Source organism: Syngnathus scovelli, chromosome 16 (assembly GCF_024217435.2).
Source record: "Syngnathus scovelli strain Florida chromosome 16, RoL_Ssco_1.2, whole genome shotgun sequence".
NCBI classification, from domain to species: domain Eukaryota; kingdom Metazoa; phylum Chordata; class Actinopteri; order Syngnathiformes; family Syngnathidae; genus Syngnathus; species Syngnathus scovelli.
The window spans coordinates 11,585,360-11,607,993 of record NC_090862.1 but is presented as its reverse complement, the minus strand read 5'-3'; the positions used below and the strand labels follow the sequence as shown (position 1 = coordinate 11,607,993).

Here is a 22,634-nt window from a genome sequence, read left to right as displayed (position 1 = left end):
AGCAGACAACACTGACAAATAAATTTAGAAAACGTTGTTTCCACCCAGTCTCAAACAGGGGTTGTTTCGCATCTTCGAAGAACATGATGACCACTACGCTATGGAAACTGCTGTGACGTCCAAAGCATTTTGAGAAGCCCGGCAAAAGTTCAACAAAAGTGAGTGAGGAAGAAAGCAGGCACTTATGAACTTTTTGATTTGCTTTTCAAAACTGTGCCAGCAAAAGCAATGTTTTCATTCAAAGAAATGAACTCCGCGCCGGGGAATTGAAGCCCTATTTGCCGAGCCCAGGCTAAGTCGTTTCGCTAAAGGGTACCTGATTTGAGACTGGGTGAAAACTAGGTTTCGCACTTTTGTATAACTTTTGCCAGGCTCTTCAAAAGGCTATGTGTGTCAGCGCAGTTTCCACGGTATAGTGGTTATCACATTTGCCTCACACGCTTAAGGTCCCTGGTTGGAAACAAGTCTTAAGATCCTTTTGATTTTAAACTTTGTGTCAGGGAATTGAAGCTCAGTTTGTCAAGCCGAGGCTGTGAATAGCATAGCTAAAACGGGCTGTTGCGTTTTGTTCAAGATGTCCATCGTTAAGCAAGGAAAACAAAAATGTGAAGTAACAGTTTTTGTAACAGATATTAGGTTGTTTAATGGCGGTCAGTGCACAAGGCACTTCAGCAGAAGAAACAACAAGGTCACACTCCAGATCAGAAGGCTTTATACTGACCAAAAGCAGGAACAAGGAAGGGAATGGGAGGGAAGGATAAGGTATGTTCTGTTATCACCTGAATATCCTGTTATTTACTGAATGTTTTGTGGAACTTTACTGAGCTCTGTGTGCCGTGTCTGTGCTCACTGCCTATGTGTAAGTGAAAGTCACAAAGCTCTGTGTGCTGTGTCTGTGCTCTGATTGAGCAACTATGTTTGGGTAAATTATTTACACATTGATTGATATGATGAAGTATATATGTTTGTATAAACTAATAAGAGTATCTGCACATTGCTGTGGCTCCCTCTTCAGGCCCTAATTGGATCCCCATTCACTTCCATCCTTTCCGTTCATTATCTGTACCGCGGGGGGTCGCAGGCGAGCTGGAGCCTATCCCAGCAGCCAATGGTGCAGTAGGCGGGGGACATATTGTAACTGGTTGCCAGCCAATCGAAGGGCACACAGAGACAAACAATCATTCGCACTTGCACCACACCTATGGGCAATTTGGATTACTAAATCGGCTGACCAAGCATGTTTTTGTGATGTGGGAGGAAAACCCAAGGAAAACCTACGCAGGCACAGGGAGAACCTACAAACTCCACAGAGGTAGCACCAGATCACAAGTCAAAAGTCCTTATATGATACAAATGGATTTGCTTTCATGTCGAATAGTATGCTTTGCATGTTTGAATGGGGATTTGGGGAGGTTTCACTGAAGATGTGAATGAATGAGGGACACTTTGGGCCAGTAAGTAAGGTGCACCACCGTAGCAGATGTTTCCATAGTGTGATTATCACGTTTGCCTAACACGCGAAAAGTCCCCAGTTCGTGACTGGGTAGAAACAGCTTCGTTACGTTCCGATTGATAGCGAATATGACATGGACCTGAGGACTGGATTTCAGTGATTAATGAATTCTGATTAATATCATAGTCGGTTTGGGCGTGCACTTCCAGGGTCGTAATTGTGTGTCTACCGCTACCTCGTGGCAGTCAGGCCTAAAAAAAAGATGGGAACGCCTGAGGGAGTTTCGCCAAGATGAATTAGGAAGAACTTTATAAAATAAAGTTGATGTTAAAACGTAGGTGGACGTAATGTCTGGAAGCTTGTGTTCAACAGAAGTCTGTTTGGCAACAGTGAACAACGGACAAATTCAGCAAAGTAATTTAATTACGCCATGACCCAGATTCGTTCCGAGGATGCTACGGCCACCATGCTATACGATCATGACCGATATGATATCACAATAAGTTTAGGGTCTTTTATTTAGGATCTTCAGCCAGGACACCCAGGCAAACCATGAAGGAATGTTGATCTTAAAATGTTGGTGGAACTATCCAACTGTGCAGATCCGATGATCCCAAAGATTTGGGGTAAGACAACATTGAAAAAACCTTTTTCTTTGTTGACAGTGTCACTTCTATTGTGGCTTAGCTCTTCTTCGTTTCACATCTAAAGTATCGTATCATTTTACCTTGCGGCTTATACTAAACCGTACATACCATATCATGTCACCCATACAACTCATGCATGAGATGTGATGGCTGAGATATTTAGGCGATGGGTTGCCACTCATCATTTCAAATCACATCCTAGTCGGATTTTCATTATCTTCACATCCAAAGTGTCTTGGCACAACATACATACCGTGACTTGTCAACACAAGACTTTCAAGACGAGGTGGCTGAGAGGTTATGGCGATGAAATGCTAGTCCGTTGTGGTCTGCACACCTGGGTTCACAGCTTCATCCCCGTCGAAGGTTGGTTTTAAATTTTTGTACAGTGGAGCCTCGGTTTTTGAATGTCCCCGTTCTCGAACAAATCAGTATTTGAACAAAAAATTCGAGATTTTTTTTTTTGTTTCGGATGTCGGACGAAATTCGGTTGTCGAACCTCGCGAGATGAGCCGAGAGAACCCGCATGCCAACTGACTCCGTTCGTTATTTGATTCTCGTTACTCTGAGGATTGCATCAACTCTAATCGTGCCTCCAAAGGAAGCAAGTGGGAGCAGTAAAGCAATCCTAAAACACAAAGACGCTCCCAAAGCAATGCGACAGTGAGCGCCCGGTGCGCTGCGGTTGCGCGATCGGACCAAATTAAGCTCCCTGCGCACTGAGGTCCACTTAAATTCTGGAAAGTACATCAGGACTTTAAAAATATTTTGTAAATTTTAGCGACCGCTCTGTCACAATAATGCGAGCAGCAGTTGTGCGGTCGGCGACGCGCTGCAGTTGCGCGATCAGACAAAAATCATCTCCAGATGATTGATTGATTGATTGATTGATTGATTGATTATAGATCCCTGGGGGTGGGGAAATTCAGGCCCCAGCAGTATTCATACCACAGAGCGGGTATATAAAAGACTCAGATGACATGAGCGCAACTCAATAGGCTCCTATAAGGCTGCCACACAACGGTGCCACAAAGAAAGCCAGTAAGCACGAAAGTTAAAAGCCATCAAAGCAAAGCAACAAGACAAAGGAGAAAAGTAACAGCGGCTAACCAGACTCCCTCAATTCCAAAGAACACCTCAAAACACACAAAATAGCCTAATAGGGTCCATAAACAGGTGTAAGGGCAGTCAAGTTCAACGGCGCCCAATGGACCGTGGTCGTAAATCCGTAAAACATCACGAAACAAGAAAACGTGTGAGCAGCGTCCCGGGCACCCAGTGCAGATGGTCACCATGGGGCTGGTACGGCAAGGTTCCTACGAGCACGAGGGAGCGGACCTCCCAAACGGGTCGCGGCTGCGAGGCCAAGGCGAGAGACCCGGTCAGCATGAGCCGGATGAGCAGGATGGCCATCGTAGAGTCACGACCGATGTGTACAGCCATCCCAGCTCCCAGGGAAAAAAAATATCCGATCCGAAACAATCTGCACACGCCGAGGTGCAGTCGAAGGCACCAGCATTGCCGAATGGACAAATAGAAAGAAAGAAAAAGGAGATAAGAACAAAATAAAGTACAAAAGAGAGAACACTGCTGGTAGGCTTCCACTCACAGTGGCGCCAAACCAAAAAAAACAAAAAGGCCTTGCATATAAGGTCACCGCTCGTGGGGTCCGACAAATAGTGGATTTTGAAGTTTCTCTTCAGAGAGAATCTTTGGCCACAAAATGAGTAGGAGACAGGTTTTTCACCTGTGTGTGTTCTTGCATGTGATTTTAAGTTTACCTTCTGAGAGAATCTTTGGCCACAAACTGAGCAGGTCAAGTCAAGTCAAGTTTATTTGTATAGCCCTAAATCACAAGCAGTCTCAAAGGGCTTCACATAGACAAACAATTGACACTTATTCTCAAAGCATCCCCTGATCTTTAGCTCCCAAAAGGGCAAGGAGAACCTCAAAAAAACCCTACCAGGAGAAAAATGAGAAACCTTGAGAAGGGACCACAGATGGAAGGATCCCCCTTTCAGGATCACCAGGCTACAATGGATGCAGAGAGGGCACCTAAAATACTTAATATGAAAATCAATGAAAAAGTGGATGTCCAAGTCAAAGCGAAGAGCTGCCAGAGGTGCCCTCGATTGTCCTGGCAGTGTGTTCGAGGAAGGTAAGCTGCAGTTCCCTCATCCTGAAGTGGTCCACGAGAATCCAGATAGCCGCTCTCAGCTTGAGTGCCACCAAACCACCTCCCAGCCGGGGAGGGGTGGGGGGACGGGGGATGGGGAGAGGGAGCAAAAACAAACTCCTGCCGAATCGGCCACTACAGGTTAATTAAAGGCCATATCATAGAAATGTGTCTTTAAACGTGTCTTAAATGTTTCTAGAGAGGTAGTAGTTCTAATATCCATTTGTAGGGCATTCCAAAGCTCTGGAGCTCAAATAGAAAATGCCCTAGACCCTGCAGACATTTTCTTGGCCCTCTGTGTCACTAAAAGACTAGCGTTTTGTGAACGAAGGTTACGAGACGGAACATAAGGAACAACTAGGTTGGCGAGATATGAAGGCGCTAAGCCATGCAATGATTTATAGGTTAATAGGAGAACCTTGAAGTCACATCTTAAATGGACCGGGAGCCAATGTAAATTGGCTAATATTGGGGTAATGTGATCAAATTTTCTTGTCCGTGAGAGCAGCCTTGCAACAGTATTTTGTACTAACTGTAGACTTTTGATGCTGGACTTAGGAAGACCAGAGAATAATGCATTACAGTAGTCCAGGCGCGACGTGATGAACGCATGTATAATAGTTTCCGCATCACCGGTCGAGAGGATCGGACGAATCTTAGCAATATTACAAAGGTGAAAAAATGCAATTCTGGTTATATTCTTAATGTGCTTTTGAAAGGAGAGCGTTTGGTCAAATATTACCCCGAGATTAGTTACAGTATCACTCTGAATGATAGTACGGTTATCTATAGTTATAGTGGTTTCCTTAAATAAGTGTTGATAACGAGTTGGACCAATTATCAACATCTCAGTTTTATCTGGGTTAAGACGAAGGAAGATGAGAGACATCCATTGCTTGATCTCCGCAAGGCACGCCTCAAGATTACAACAGTCCCGCAGATCTGTCATCGATAACGGCATATATAATTGGGTGTCATCCGCGTAACATTGACATTATAGAACTCAGAGGACGTATTGCCATGGACCACTCGGTGCGTCCGGTCTGATAGATGTGAATAGAATCAGCCTCGTGCTGACCCTGACATACCAACACAACTTTTAAGACGCTCTAATAAAATATCGAAGTCTACAGTGTCGAAGGCTGCACTAAGATCAAGTAGTAACAATACAGATGAAGTGTTCGAATCCATAGCTATGAGGAGATCATTAGTCACTTTAGCAAGTGCTGTCTCAGTGGAATGATTAGTTCTAAAACCAGACTGAAAAGATTCACATTGATTATTGGCGACCATGTACTCAATAAGCTGCTGCGCTACTACTTTTTCAAGAAGTTTTGCTATGATTGGGAGGTTTGAAACTGGCCTATAATTACTGAGACAGTCGGGGTCAAGATTTGGTCGCTTAAGTAACGGTTTAATGATAGCAGTTTTAAAGGCTGTTGGCACTATCCCAGAGGAGACAGACAGATTAATTATATTTAAGACAGACGGACCTAAAATTTGAACTAATAATAATTTAGGATTGTTTGTATTGGGATTAATGACTTGCGAAAAATAACGAGTTTTTGCTAAGATAAGTGCATCTTTATATTTCAGGAAAAGGGTTCTCACCAGTGTGGGTTCTTGTGTGTCTCTTTAAGCTTCCTTTCTCTGAGAATCTTTGGCCACAAGCTGAGCAGGAACATTTTTTTTCACCTGTGTGTGTTCTTCCATGTGTTTTTAAGTTTACCTTCTGAGAGAATCTTTGGCCACAAACTGAGCAGGAAAACCGTTACTCACCTGTGTGTGCTCTTGCATGTGTTTTTAAGTGTCCCATCTGAGAGAATCTTTGGCCAGAAACTGAGCAGGAAAAAGGTTTCTCATGGGTGTGGGTATTTGTGTGTGTTTTTAAGTCACCCTTCTGAGAGAATATTTGGCCAGGAACTGGGCAGGAAAAAGGTTTCTCCAGCTCTCTGCTTCCGGGTTGTTCTGACAGATCGTCGCTCTTCGGACACAAAGTATGGCAGCGGACCAAGAGGTATGTACGGCTTCGTGCACCAACTGCACCCTTCTCTTAGAGAGGTTGTCTCTGCTAGAGGGACGTGTCCGCCAGTTAGAGCAGAATAGTGCGATAACAGTAGTTGCGGCGGACACAGACGCGGGCTGTAGTCAGCCCGCTAGCCCGGTTAGCATTAGCCCCAAACGGCTTGCTAATCGCGATGAGCCAGGTAAGACGCATAGCCGTCCAAAGTCATCTCGGTCTGCTGGCCCTCGCACTTTGGTCATAGGCGACTCCATTACCCGCAACATTACGCTTAAAAATCCAGCCACGGTAATGTGTATTCCTGGGGGCAGAGCACCTGACATAGAAGCTAATCTTAGGGAGCTGACTCGCAATAGGCCTAGTCAACAGCGTAGTTCCAACAACACTAGCTACTCGGACATAGTGATACACGTCGGCTCCAATGATGTTAGGATGAGACAGTCAGAGATCACAAAGAAAAACATAGCGAGGACTTGTGACCTTGCCATAAAGATGAGTCGGCATCGAGTATTTGTCTCTGGCCCCCTGCCTGGGAGAGGCACTGATGAGAGGTTTAGTAGATTAGTCTCCCTTAATCGATGGATGGCTGGGTTCTGTAAAAAGCAGGGACTGTATTTTATAGATAACTGGTCCTCCTTCTGGGGCCGCCCCGACCTGCTGAGGAAGGACGGCCTTCACCCTAACTGTGAAGGCGCCTTCACTCTTTCTAGGAATATAGATTACTGTTTGAGCCACTCATGACAGGTCACTTTAGAGCAGGCCAGGGCACAGGTGATTAGACCACCTGTGAGGATGGGTTTGGAGTCTGTTAAGTTAAAGTTAACTAGCGCTAGGCTAGACTTTCAGCATACACATAGCTCCTCGTGTAGACTAGAGCGCGACAGTTTAAATAGTGCTGCAGTACACATAAACACACTTTCTACTGGGGTAGTAGACAAATCCAATCACTCCGTCCCGACCGGTCTTGCTGATGAAACGGTGCCTGTTTTAGATAACTTCACATGTGTAACAAATACTCATCAACAAATTCCCACGGTCGTTTCATCCCACCGCCCTAATAAACTTTTGAGAGGTGATATTAGGCCTAGAGAACACAATTTTACTCGCATCCCGTTTAAAAATCCTTCGATAGATACGCACCCTGATCAACCAATTACACTTAAATTCGGTTTTATGAATATTAGATCACTTCATACGAAAGCAGTTCTCGTTAATGACCTTATCATGGAACATAATCTAAATGTTTTTGGTCTTTGCGAGACCTGGTTAAAACCTAATGAACTGCTGCCACTTAACGAGGCCTCGCCTCCAAATTTTGTGAGCTCGCATGTGGCTCGTCCTCGAAAAAAGGGTGGGGGTGTCACCCTCATCTCAAATTCTGAGCTTAGATTTAGGCCTCGCTCAATTCACGTATTTAAAACATTTGAAATTCTCATTGTGCGATCCACTGCGTTACCGTCATTCTATCTTGTTGTTATTTACCGCCCACCCGGGGCTTACTCTGGCTTCCTGGATGAATTTTCAGAAGTTGTGGCTGATCTAGTGACAAATGCAGATAATATAGTTATCATGGGTGATTTCAACATCCACATGAATTCACCGTCGGAACCACTGACTTCGGCATTTCAAACTTTAATCGATACGTTTGGTTTTACGCAAGCTGTACAGGCAGCAACGCATAAGAATGGAAATACCTTAGATCTGGTATTATCCCGAGGACTAGCAACCTCAAATATAACAGTACTGCCATACACTACTGTTCTGTCTGATCATTTTTTAATAAAATTTGAAATTTTAGTTCCTTGTCAAAGACAAGAGAGCAATCAGAATTATAGCAGCCGTAATTTTAACTCCATGACTGCAACTGCGCTATCTGAGGTACTGTCGCCGGCAACCGCCATGTTTCCCGCGTACAGTGGCTCTATCGATAATCTTACAAATGAATTCAATGCGACATTATTAAAAGCCATCGACTCTGTGGCACCGCTACGTCTGAAAACTCGCCGTAGATGGCCAACTCCGTGGTACACAGATGAAACACGTACGTTTAAACAATTATGTAGAAAGCATGAGCGCAGATGGCGTTTAACCAAACTTGAGGTTTTCCATTAGGCATGGAAGGACAGCCTCCTGAAATATAAAGATGCGCTTATTTTAGCAAAAACTCGTTATTTTTCGCAAGTCATTAATCTTAATAAAAATAATCCTAAATACTTATTTGATACAGTGGCAAAGCTAACTCTGCGCCAGCTGACCCCCGATAGCTCCTTCCACTCAGCTGACGAGTTTATGAAATTTTTTGCTCAAAAGATTGAGTCCATTAGGGACGAGATCAAGAATACCATGCCAATCGCTCCGCCGGTTACTAGCGCTGGGGATCATGCAATAACCCTCTCAAATTTTAAAAGCGTGTCCCTTGAAATGCTTACAAAATTGGTTAGTACGGCTAAACAAACAACATGTTTACTCGACCCGCTTCCAGCCAAACTACTTAAAGAAATATTTCCAATTTTAGGACCGTCCATCTTAAATATAATCAATCTGTCTGTTTCCTCTGGGATAGTGCCAATGGCCTTTAAAACCGCTATTATTAAACCACTACTTAAGCGAGCAAATCTTGACCCGGACTGTCTCAGTAATTATAGGCCAGTTTCAAACCTCCCATTCATAGCAAAACTTCTCGAAAAAGTAGTAGCACAGCAGCTTATTGATTACATGGTCGATAATAATCGATATGACTCTTTTCAGTCTGGTTTTAGAGCCAATCATTCTACAGAGACAGCACTTGCTAAAGTGACTAATGATCTCCTCATAGCTATGGATTCAAATACGTCGTCTGTATTGTTACTACTTGATCTTAGTGCTGCCTTTGACACTGTAGACTTCGATATTTTATTAGGGCGTCTTAAAAGTTGTGTTGGTATCTCAGGGTCAGCACTAAGCTGGTTCAATTCCTATCTATCAGGCAGGACGCACCGAGTGGTCCATGGTAATACGTCCTCTGAGCTTTATAATGTTACTTGTGGTGTCCCACAGGGATCGGTACTCGGACCGATTTTATTTAATATTTATATGATTCCGCTTGGGGGCATAATACGTAAATAGAATATTAGTTTTCAATGCTACGCGGATGACACGCAATTATATATGCCGTTATCGATGACAGATCCACAGGACTGCTGTAATCTCGAGGCGTGCCTTGCGGAGATTAAACAATGGATGTCTCTCAACTTCCTTCGTCTTAACCCGGATAAAACTGAGATGTTGATAATTGGTCCTACTCGTTATCAACATTTATTTAAGGAAACCACTATAACTATAGATAACCGTACTATCACTCAGAGTGATACGGTAACTAATCTCGGGGTAATATTTGACCAAACGCTCTCCTTTCAAAAACACATTAAGAATATAACCAGGATTGCGTTTTTTCACCTTCGTAATATTGCTAAGATTCGTCCTATCCTCTCGACCGGGGATGCGGAAACTATTATACATGCGTTCGTCACGTCGCGCCTGGACTACTGTAATGTATTATTCTCTGGTCTTCCTAAATCCAGTATTAAAAGTCTACAGTTAGTGCAAAATGCCGCTGCGAGGCTGCTCTCACGGTCAAGAAAATTTGATCACATTACCCCAATATTAGCCGAATTACATTGGCTCCCGGTCCATTTAAGATGTGACTTCAAGGTTCTTCTACTAACCTATAAAGCACTGCATGGCTTAGCGCCTTCATATCTCGTCAACCTAGTCGTTCCTTATGTTCCGTCTCGTAACCTTCGTTCGCAAAACGCTAGTCTTTTAGTTATACCGAGGGCCAAGAAAATGTCTGCAGGGTCTAGAGCATTCTCTATTCGGGCTCCAGAGCTTTGGAATGCCCTACCAATGGATATTAGAACTACTACCTCAGTAGAAACATTTAAGACACGTTTAAAGACACATTTCTATGAGATGGCCTTTAACTAACTTGTGATGGCCGATTTGGCCGGAGTTTGTTCTGTTCTCTCTGCCCACCTCCTCCCCGGCTGGGGAGGGGGTTAGGTGGCTCAAAAGCGGATAGCGGCTGGCTGGATTCTCGGGGACCAGTTCGGGATGGGGGAGCTGCGGATCGGCCCCCTTGAGGACACTGCCAGGACAATCGAGGACACCTCCGACATCCATTTTTTTCATTGATTTTCATATTATGTATTACTTTTGTACTCTCTGCATCCATTATAACCTGGTGATCCTGAAAGGGGGATCCTTCCATCTGTGGTCCCTTCTCAAGGTTTCTCATTTTCCCCTGGTAGGGGTTTTTTGAGTTTTTCCTTGCCCTTTTGGGAGCTTATGATCAGGGGATGCTTTGAGAATAATTGTCAATTTTGGCTATGTGAAGCCCTTTGAGACTGTTTGTGATTTAGGGCTATACAAATAAACTTGACTGGACTTGACTTCTCAACCGTGTAGGTTCTTGTGATTATTTTTAGGTGACTGTTCTGAGTGAATCTTTGGCCACAAACTAATATTTTTCACCTATGTGTGTTCTTGCATGTATTTTTAAGTTTACCTTCTGAGAGAATCTTCAGCCACAAAGTGATCTGGAAAAAGATATCTTACATTTTCCAACACTGAGAACATTTCCAGTGTTTGGTATAAAATATCAACTTCTGACTCATCATCTGCAGCATCAGAAGCATGTGACAGCATGTCATCACAATCTGATGTTGGAGCTAAGAGGTCGTCTGCTTGCGATCCTCAACGGTGGGCTCGATTATCTTCTGTTGTCGTGTGTTGACGAGAGCTGCTTCTTGCAGGCTCCGCCGCTTTGCTCACCTCATGTTGACCCTCATCTATACTTTTCAATGAGAGACAAGTTGAGGGCATACTGTAGATATCCTCTTCTTCCTTCTCTTTCGCCTCCTCTTTTATCAAAGTTGCTCTGGCTCCGCCTCCTCTTTTTTGATGAAAGGACACACCTTGTCCTGTTGCTCATTAATCATGGCTGTTCCTGGCTGTTGTCACATTCAAACATAAAGACCAGCGCTTCAACCACCAGCTTCAACCAGTGTCTGTTCCACTGCTGGAAGTGGATGTCGCTCCCTCTGCACAGATTTATTTAGTTCTGTGAGGTCAGAGCATATCCGTACTTTTCCGTTGGGCTTGGGTGCCACTACCATTCCGGCACGCCATTCGGTTGGTTCCTCCACCTTACTGATGACGCCTTGTGACTCCATTCTCGCCAACTCCTCCTTCACCTTTGGAAGTAGTGGCAGCGCAACACGTCTTGCCGTAGCGATTGAGAATGGCACTGCATCGGGTTTCAACACAATGTCGTATTCTCCTTCCAATTTCCCTAATCCATTGAACAGGTTGGGAAACTGTTGTTTTACTCTAGCTTTTGAGTCGAGAGTCACTGTATCAAGCCTAGCTACTAACTTCAGTGCATTTAGTGCTGGCCGTCCCAATAGTGGGAATCCTAGTTCTTTCACGACATAAATGTCTTGCATTGTTTCCTTGCCATTTTTGTGGAGTTTAGTATTGAATTTTCCTTCCACCGTTAAAGGTACATTTCCTGGCCCACGCACAACTCTGCTGACGTGCTCCAGCTTTGCCAACTGTCCGTTGTAGAGTTTTGCTGGTATCGCCGTGACATCGGCGCCAGTGTCCATTTTGAATTTTGTGTCTGTGCCACCCATTGATATTGTTACAATCCATGGGTCATCATTTTGGCCATTGCTAAGTGCCCCTAAAAATAAATCAATTATATTTTGTCATAGAGGCAACAGGGTAAACCTTATCCCATTTAAAACAATCATGAGTGGGTGAAATGGATGAGTTTAACATTAAAACAACAGCACACTTAGGAACTATATTTGCAGGTATGATTTTCAAAAGAGGTCTTGGACCCATACATGCAATGCAACTGGTGTTAGCCATTTTTGCGGCTTGCTCAGCCATAAGAAGCCAGTTGTTGGTTTGACCGCTTATTCCTGTGGAGGCTACAAAATAGCTGTCTATATCAGTGAGGGGCATACTTGTGATTTTTGCTCCTGCTGACAAGGTGTAATTATTTGTAAGGGGACGGTCTGCGATCGACATTGTTTTGTTAATGCAAATAGCAATAGGAAAGTGGGGATCAATTCCAGAGGACCAAGCCCACAGTTGAAAACCCCAACAAGAAGTGTTAAACAAAGTGGCATTTGGAGGACGAATTTGACCATCAGGGAGTGTAAGAGTCAAAAGGAGGCTTGTGCCCTGATTTTTCAAAGTTACTCGTTTAGCAAAGAACACAGCCTCTTCACTGGAACCAGAGGGCCAAAAATCTTGCGTTTGTGTGGTGACAAGGGTGCCCCAGTCGGTGCTAACTGGGTGACCAGTTAAATACCACCAATATCCGAGCCATTTATCCCCAGTAGTGGGGTGACCATTTCGAAAACCTTTCAAACTTTTCATTGGTAAAATAATAGAAGAAGATGTATTAGGAGCCACAGTAAACATTAATGAGTTATTGTAAGTCCAAGACAAAAGCCATGGTACGCAAGTTGGAACGCGGACGGTTTCTGGTGTACAAACAACATGATCGAAAGGGGATTTTGTGTTGCGCTTATGTCTAGCAATTTTTTCCCATGAGCCATATTGATTAGAATCAGTGTTGGTAGTTGCCTGAGAGAAGAATGTTCGAGGCTCATGGTACTCTATCCATACGAATAAAATAACCCCCGAAAAAAATATAATGGTAACACAAATCAGCAAAAGCAACCAAAAGCGCATGGTAGACTTTGCGCAGGCTACAGCCCGATTAAAGCACTCACCAAATGACTCTCTAATGCTCTTGTTTTTGGATCTCCTCAGAGTCAACACCCTGAGCTTCGGGTTGGTGTCTTGGAAATTGGCTTCTGCTAGCTTTCGTGTCAACCCTGGATCTTGGCACCAGGATCAGGCACTATTACCAGACTTTGCTCACCTTCCGTACTTAGGTTGGGTCTGCGGAGATCACCTTTTTACAATGAGATAAATGAATCCATGTGTTGCGTTCGGCTATTTTCAAAGCATTAGGTGTCGTGAGTAGTACCAAAAAGGGACCTTCCCACTTGGGTGAATGCCAATTCTTCCTCTTGATACTCTTGATCAAAACCCAGTCTCCCGGTACCACTTTGGGGTCTTCCTGCGGAGAAATGGGTTCATCATCAGTGTTATTGGTTGGATTCTTTTGACGTTCCAACATTTTTCTCATGTAATCAGCTAATGTGGCTTCCTCGGAGATCTCCCATGTGTTCTTGAACTGAGGAAGCCTGTAAGGTCTTCCAAACATAGTTTCATAGGGAGTTAGCCCTGTTGTACTTGTAATATTTATGTACATTTTGACCAGGTCTAAGCACTGAGTCCATGGTCGTTTGGTTTCCTCCATACATTTCTTTAATCTGTTTTTTATAGTCGCGTTAGATATCTCAACAAGGCCAGCTGATTGTGGATGATAAGAACAATGGTTCTTTAAATTTATGTGGAACATTCTCCCAATGTTATGCACTACTTGATTTACAAAGTGTGGACCATTGTCGCTGTAAATTTTTTCTGGAATACCGTACCTTGGAATGATGTCTTTGCATAAGGCTTTTGCCACTGTGAGTGCATCAGCATGTTTGGTAGGAAATGTTTCTACCCATTTAGAAAATGCGTCTATTATGACCAAACAATATTCTTTCCCTTCACATTTATGTAATTGAATATAATCCATATGTATTGTCTGAAACGGATACAATGGAGTCGGGTATTTCCCTCTCTGAGGTCTTAAATTCAGAAATCAGAAATCAGAAAACCTTTATTGTCATTCTACATAGTACAATGAAATTGGAGACCTCCATCCAGTGCATGAGGTAGACACAAGTAACAGTCAAGTAATCGACTAGTAGAAAAGTAGATGAAATAATCAGAAACAGTAGTGCGGACAAAGTGCAGTAATAGTGCAGGAGGAAAGTGTCATCAGTGTCGGCTGGAGTTGAGGGCGGCTATGGCTTCGGGAAAGAAACTGTTTCTGAGTCTGTTTGTCCTGGTCTTCATTTGCCTGTAGCGTCTTCCAGAGGGCAACAGGTCAAACAGGGCGGAGCCAGGGTGGGAGCTGTCCGCTGAGATGGCCTTAGCCCTGCTGAGGCAGCGGGTAGTGTAGATGTCCGTAAGGGAGGGGAGAGGGCGGCCGATGATCCTCTGGGCTGCCTTCACCACTCTCTGCAGCTTCTCCCTGTCAGCGGCGGTGGAGCTGCCGAACCATACTACGATGCAGTAGGTCAGTAGACTCTCGATGGAAGATCGGTAGAAGGTCAGCAACAGGTCGGTGTTGAGGTTGTACCTCCTGAGGACTCTCAGGAAGTGTAACCGCTGCTGAGCCTTCTTGACGATGGTGGTGATGTTCTCTGACCAGGAGATCCGGTCAGAGATGTGGACGCCCAGGTACTTGGTGCTGTGGACCCTCTCCACCTGCTCGCCGTTGATGAAGAGGGGAGTTGGCTCAGGGCTGTGTCTTCTGAAGTCTATGATGAGCTCGTTGGTCTTCTTGGTGTTCAGAGCGAGATTGTTCTCAGAGCACCAGTCGACCAGCTCCAGGACCTCCTCTCTGTAGGCTACCTCATCGCCATTGGAGATGAGACCGACCACAGTGGTATCGTCGGCGAACTTGACAATCCGGTTGTGTTTGTGAGCCGGTCTGCAATCATGAGTGTAGAGGCAGAAGAGGAGGGGGCTCAACACACAGCCCTGTGGGGAGCCGATGCTCAGCGTACGGGTGGAGGAGAGGCGGGAGCCAACTCTCACAGCCTGGAGTCGGTTGGTCAGAAAGTCATTAATCCAGGCACATGTGAGAGAGGGGAGTCCGAGAGTGTCCAGCTTTGTGGTGAGTCTGTCCGGGAGGATGGTGTTGAATGCCGAACTGTAATCCACAAAGAGCATCCGGACATAGCTCTGCTGCTGCTCCAGGTGGTTCACCGCACAATGGAGGGCTACGGCGATGGCGTCTTCTGTGGATCTGTTGGTCCGGTATGCAAACTGGTGGGGGTCGAGGTGTGGGGGAAGATAATCCTTGATGTGCTGAAGAACCAGCCTCTCAAAGCACTTCATGATCACCGGAGTGAGGGCCACTGGCCGGTAATCATTCAGGCTAGAGATGGCCGACTTCTTCGGCACTGGGATGATGGTTGAGGTTTTCAGGCAGGGCGGGACGGTTGCTAGGGCCAGGGAGCGGTTGAAGATCGTGGTGAAGGTGGGGGCGAGCTCCTCAGCGCATGCCCTCAGCACCTTGCCGGGGACCCCATCCGGGCCTGTGGCCTTTCTGGGATTCACTGTAAGGAGCACCTTTCTGACCTTGTGCTCCTGAACAGTGAGTGGAGTGATGTCAGAGCTGGGTGGGGGAGGGGGCAGGGCAGGGACAGGGGAGTGCTGCTGGGATGTTCCAAACCGAGCAAAGAAGCTGTTTAGCTCCTCTGCCAGCTGTGCGCCTTGGTCTTCGACTTGAGCGGCACTGCCCCTGAAGTTGGTGATCTCCTGGATGCCCTGCCACACCTTGCGGCCATTGTTGCTGGACAGGTGGGACTCGATGCGTTTTCTGTGGTCCGCTTTCGCCCGTTTGACTCCTCTCCTCAGCTCAGCTCTGGCAGCGCTGTACAGAGCTCTGTCTCCTGACCTGAAGGCGGTGTCGCGGGCTCTGAGGAGAGAGCGGACCTGGCTGCACATCCAGGGTTTCTGGTTAGGGAAGACCCGGATGGTTTTGGTCACAGTCACATTGCTGGCGCAGAACTGGATGTAGCCCAGAACTGTGTCTGTGTGTGTCCCCAGCTCCTGGTGGTCGAACAGGTCCCAGTCTGTCCGTTGAAAACAGTCTTTGAGTTTGTGGAGTGCATCCTCAGGCCAGGAGGTGATGGTCCTTAAGGTGGGTCTGAGTTTGCGTCTGAGGGGGGTGTAGGCAGGGAAGAGCAGGAGGGACAGATGGTCTGATTGCCCGAGGTGGGGGAGGGGGATAGCTCTGTATGCATGTTTGATGTTGGTGTAGACATGGTCCAGGGTGTTCTCACCTCGTGAAGCACACTTTACGTGCTGGTGGAAATTCGGCAGAACAGTCTTTAAGTTGGCCTTGTTAAAATCCCCCGCTACAATGTGGAAGCCATCAGGGTGAGCCCGTTGTTGTTCACTCACAGCTCTCAGCAGGAGAGAGAGTGCCGTGCTTACGTCAGCGTCGGGTGGAATGTAAACAGCAATGACGATAACAACAGCTAGCTCCCTCGGGAGGAAAAAAGGCCGGCACCTGACTGCCATGTACTCGAGGTCCGGACAGCAGTGGCTGCCTACGATGGTCGCATTGTTGCACCAGTTTTCGTGCACATACATACAAAGCCCCCCACCTCTGCGTTTACCGGAGTCCAATGTTCTGTCCGCGCGTAGCAGGGAGCGGCTTGCTAGCTGCATGCTAGCATCGGGGATATCCGGGCGCAGCCAGGTTTCGGTTATAATAATCACACAACAGTCCCGGACGTAGTGGTTTCCCGTGAGCTGTAGATCCAGGTCGTCCATTTTATGCAGCAGGGATCTGGCGTTGGAGAGAAACAGGCTCGGGAGAGGCGGCTTGTGCGGTTGTTTACGTAGCCTTAGCATTAGGCCAGACCGACGGCCTCGCTTTTGCTTCCTCTCTCTTCTCCGCCTGCGTCGCCTCCCAGACCCGACAACAATCCACGGAGACCCCGGCGGTCTCGCAATCTCGTCTGGGATGTTGTGCTTGCGGTGAAAGTCACTTGAAATAGGTATCCGTGCTTGGTGACCAATGTCCGTGAGCGAGTGGAAAGTGTACTTGGGATTCCCAGTACAGAGTGTGCCAAAGAGTGAAAATAAAAAAGTATAGGCAAGGAAAAAAGAGCACTGGCGTGGAGAGCCGTAAGCCGCTGCGTCCGTGCGCGCCGCCATCTTGAAATTGCCTTGTGGGTTGTGTTTAGCACAGATCAGACAGGCTCTGCAAAATTGTTGTGAGAAAGCTGCAAAGCCGTATGTTGTATAAATAGCTTCAACTTGTTTCACCATACCCCCCGTCGAGACATGGGTGACCCCATGACTCGAAATAGCAGCCCATTTGAACAAGTTACGAGGCAAGATAGGTTTGCCCAAAGGTCACACAAAAAGACCATCAGTGTTTTTAGTTGCACCCCGTTTTTCCCAAGAGAGTCGTTCCTGGGAGGGGCTCTGAGACTGCATGTCAAGCAACACATCAGGGGAGATGTGTGACATCGAATCATGATCAGTGAGAGACGAGAGGACATGGAGCAGGCCTTCTGCAGCGGCCTTAGCGGATTTGTCAGCAAAAGCATTACCAAGAGAAACAGGATCAGATCTTGCAGTGTGAGCAGCACATTTGCAAACAGCCACCTTTAAAGGTAGCTGGACAGCGTCCAAAAGTTGAGTTAGTAATGTGGAATGGGTGACGGGCTTCCCTGTAGAAGTTATCATGCCACGGTTGCTCCACTGCTGAGCAAAAATGTGCACTGTAGCAAAAGCATACTGACTATCAGTCCAGATAGTGACGGACTTGTTTGCAAACAATTTGCAGGCCCCAGTCAAAGCAATGAGCTCAGCGGCCTGTGCTGACATATAGGATGGCAGTTTAGCAGCCTCCAAGACTTTGTCGGCAGTAACAATGGCATACCCAGTAAGGGTCACTCCAGATTCATTTTTCTTAGAAGACCCATCAACAAAAACCACATCACCATCTGGCAGAGGCGTATCTTTCAAGTCAGGCCGAGCCTTTGCAATCTGTTGGTCAGCATCGACACAATCATGGAATTCACCGTCGTCAGGAAGGGGAATGAGAGTGGCAGGATTGAGTGTCGTGCATCTTTCAACGGTCAGGTGCGGCTGAGACAGTAACGTAGCCATGCAAGAAAGATGACGTGCAGGCGACAGAAAAGTCATATTAGTCTGTAGCAGAAGGGCCGAGACAGCATGAGGAACTTTCAGTGTTAAAGGATGAAACAACACAACACCAGCACTGCTCTCCACAGCCATGGAGGCCGCCACCACGGCCCTCACGCATGGTGGGAGAGCACATGCAACACTGTCCAGTTTAGAGGAATAAAAAGCAATAGGTCGCAACTTTGAGCCATGTGATTGGAGTAAAACAGAGGTCATGTAATGACCTTTGCAGTCAACAGTTTGGACAAATGCCTTATCATAGTTGGGTAAGGCTAGAGTGGAGCTGGATACCAAAGTCTGTTTGATCAACACAAAAGCCTCCTCAGCTTCAGGAGTCCATTTTAAGTGAGTGGACATTGAGATGTTTTCCACATACATCAATTTGGACAGAGGAGCAACAATTTGGGCATAATCAAGTATCCAGCTTCTACAATAACCTGTGAGACCCAAAAAAGACATCATTTGTTTCTTTGTGAGTGGCTTAGGAGCTTGCAAAATAGAGGCCTTTCTGCTCTCAACTATAGATCGACCTTGGGAACTTAGATTGTGGCCTAAATACTTAATTTCAGTGGACCACAGTTGAAGCTTGTCCTTGCTGACCTTGTGGCCTTCACTTGCCAAGTGATGCAGCACTGCAAGTGTGTCTTTCTGGCAAGAGGCAAAATCAGGAGATGCTATTAAAATGTCATCAACATAGAGCAAGATTTGACTTCCCATTGGCGGGACAAATTTAGCCATGCTGGCTGCCATCACCTGCGAGTAAATTGTCGGGCTTTCACAGTACCCTTGTGGTAACCTTGTAAAGGTGTACCTTGAGCCAGCATATGTAAATGCAAACCAAAACTGACTCTCTTCTGCAATAGGGACAGAGAAAAAAACATTGCTAATGTCAATCACTGTAAAGATTTTCGCATCAGGTGTCAATGAGTTCAACAAGGTATGCGGGTCAGGGACACAAGGTGCTCTCTGAATAACAGCATTGTTTACAGCTTGCAAGTCCTGCACCATTCTCCACCCCACAGAAGGGGGCGCCTTCTTTACAGGGAAAATTGGAGTATTGCAAGGAGAATCAGGGCAAGGAACAATGACACCTGCTTTTAGCAAATCAGAAATAACAGGTGCAATACCCTGTAAAGCATCAGGTTTTAAAGGATACTGCCTCACACAAGGGCGGTATTCAGTTCGAGGTCTTATGACAACAGGAAGCGCACCTTTCACTAAACCAACGTCAGAAGGACCCGTAGACCAAAGATGACTTGGGACCTCAGCGAGGATGTGCTCGTCATCAGACGTCAACACATAATCTCAAAATGAGGGTGTTTGCTCAACACCAGGATCAGCGTGGATTCCACTAATGAATGACAAGTCTTGAGTCATATTTTGTTTGAAGAGCTTGGTGGAAGGACTATAAAAGGAGTCAGGATTAACCTGAGTCCAGTCAGAAGCTGCCAAGGCCTCACCAGCCATAAATCCTAAACTTTGCCACGTTGCGGTGTGAGGCCTGTAGAGAGAGATGTGGAGCGGAGTGGGAGACACGTGTAACTTCTGCACAGCAGGGGGAGCCGTTTGTATGACTACACAAGCACGGCTCTCACCATCATGCAGAAGGAAAGATGTCGTCAAGGTGGCAGGTGTAGCAGCCTCAAGCATGTTCTCGTAGTTGTGATCAGGACCAGGTGTGTCTTTATGCCACATAGTTATGTGTAGTTCATTGGCTTCCATTGCCTGTTCAGGGCAGCGCAAAAGGGTGGCCACATGGGCCAAAAGAGGGGAACCAAATTCCATCACTTCTGCATCAGCCAAATCCAATGAATAAAAGTAGTAGCAGTGAAATTGACCAAAAATCTGTAACTGGTGTCGCCTTTTGACAACAATTTGATCGTTAAGAGACACAAGGGAAAGCCCAAGGGCAGTGAGAGCATCTCTACCTAGCAAATTAATAGGGCAACCGGGCATCAGCAAAATGGGAATGCAACAACTTCCCCCTTCTGGGTCCCGTATCCAAACTGGTCGAGACTGGGGAACTGGGGTTGCCAGCCCATTTGCTGCTCTCACCCAAAAAGTTTTACCGCTTTTTTGCACATCTGGAGGTATGTCACGACATGTGGTCACACATGCCCCTGAGTCACACAAAAAAGTTATTGGAGTCCCGTTTACCATTAGAGTTATCACCGGCTTCTCAATATTGTTCATCAACAAATCTTGAATGTTCAAATCTACATCAACAGGGGGAGCTGTTGGCCAGGCAGTTGTTTCAACTGTAGTTTGACTGTCGGCTAGTCATAAGGGAGGTTTACTCTCGCCCTTGCCTGGGCAGTTTCTTGCTATATGGCCTTTTTTTCTACATGACCAGCAAATAGGAGGTTCAGCGTTGTATCGTTTTGACTGACCTGAGGCGGGCTGGTCATTTGTTTTATAATTGGGAGAATCACGACTATACCCGCCGCTACCTTTGCCACGAAATTTGTTACGACCACGCCCCCCTAGGCGTGGTTCGAAGGTCTTATTTTGATAGAACATTTCAGACTGCTCTCCATTAACCAAAAAAATGGTGCCTGTTTTCCCTTTCTCTTTTGCTCTTTTTGAATTGACAACTTTTTCGGCGTGTATAGCATGATCAATGAACTGTGGCAAGGTAGATGTCGGGAAAGTGATCATATGTTTAGTGATCCAGTTTTGGATTGCTGGTCGCGAATTTGCATGTAGAGCATTTTTTAGTTGTTGGTCATAAACATCAGTTCCATGCTCCAAGCCACTATTGGCTTTGAACACTTTTTCTAGTCTGTGTCTAAAGTCTTCAAACAACTCATCTTCTTTTTGTTTGGTTCGGCCAATGTCTGTGTAATTTGCTCTACGTTCGAATTTTATTTTTATCCTGCCCAATAGTTGGTCAATTTCTGTTTGTAATGGCACCCCATTACATTCCAATGGACGGCCCCGGGAATCAAAGGGATTCCAGGTGCCTTTAACGCTTGCCCAATGTTTGGTTAAAGATGCCATGAAAGCCTGTTGTACTTCATCGCCTCTCAAATTATAGGAAGCAATGAGTTGTTTCATGTCGATACAGTATTGATCAACATCTTCAGTGGGCAACGCTATGCCCTCAATTGCTGATTTTATATCAGCTTGGGTCCATGTTCTGTATACTAAAATGGTGGGTCCTCCATCATCATGAGGATTGGCCACTTCAATCATCGGGTATGCGTCAGCCGAGGGACCCAACTTAGCACGGCTCCGCGTCAACATACCACGAGTAGAATCACTATACTCAGGAGGATGATCTGTGTTTGGTAATTTGGGGTACAGAGACGGAAAAATTGGTTCGCTTTGGCATGCTGCAATCTCCGTCTTTATAATTTGATCATTTTTCTCATCCTCATTCATCGCATTGTCAGCCTCGGCCTTCAAGCGAGCCCGCCCTGACACTGTCTCATCATCTTCCTGCCTGTGCAACAGCAAGTTCTTTTTTATCTTTTCTTCGTCTTCCTTATCTTTCAATTTTCCTCTCATTTGCCCACATTTTCTCTTCTCAGCTTCCAATTCCCATTGTACTATTAGATAATATCCGTCTTTATTCTTCTTTACGCCACATTTAGCATCAATTGATTGCTTTAGGTTATTCAATGAATTCGTTTTCAGCTGACCATCAAATTTGTAATCGGTTATCCATTTGTCAAGATATTTTACATTTTCGGGGTCGACCTCTTCCATCAATTTCCAATCTTTGCATTTTAATTCATGTCTGGGTAGCGGCTTTTGTTTGCTATTTGATTTTCCCATGGTTTATTTTCTAAATTTCGGAGTTGGCAATTCGAATGGCACCTACAGTGTCCTAAAGCCAACTTTATTCACAGGACAGTGGTTAAATGTTCGATGTGTGGCGAGTCTCTTTTCACCTTCCCGGAGGAAGCAGAGAGTCCTTGCTTTCATCCACACAAAGCCACTGTTTGCAACCCTGTGTTGTTTACATAGAGGAGAGCTCAAATGAGGTCACTCTCAGTCAAACCATACACACACACACAATGCGCACTTTTATCGTCTCACAGGCAAGCAGGGGAGTCCACCCTCACGTGGATTTTAACAAACTCTTTAACCTTCCTATTGTGTAAGAAAACTTATTTTGCCTTTTTCTTGAAGTAGATATAAAACCTATCTTTTCATGGATAAGGGAGCCAAACCAGCTAAACAAGAGTTAAGAAAAACACCACAGATGGCAGCAGAAAGCTAACACATTAGGAAGGTTAAGTTAGGAGGCCCCACGACACCTCAGTGGAATTTAACTGCTCCAAATTACCTGTACTTTTTAGAAAACAGAGGAGTCCGCCCTCCCGTGGAATTTAACTGACTTTTACGTCAGGGGACTCCACCATCCCCTGCAGAATTTAACTGTTTCTAATTGCACTTGATAGGGTCTAG

General features: G+C 45.7%; 1 long non-coding RNA gene across 2 annotated transcripts; it reads left to right on the top strand.

Moving 5' to 3' along the window:
* Nucleotides 1–2,193: 2,193 nt before the first annotated feature.
* On the top strand, nucleotides 2,194–10,737 carry LOC137841034 (uncharacterized). 2 transcript variants are annotated; one of them, XR_011088344.1, is made up of 2 exons: nucleotides 2,194–2,466; nucleotides 6,169–10,737. It is a non-coding gene; the product is annotated as an uncharacterized lncRNA (long non-coding RNA). The 2 variants fall into 2 exon arrangements; XR_011088343.1 differs by lacking the exon at nucleotides 2,194–2,466 and adding an exon at nucleotides 3,019–4,258.
* The last annotated feature ends 11,897 nt before the right edge of the window (nucleotides 10,738–22,634 follow it).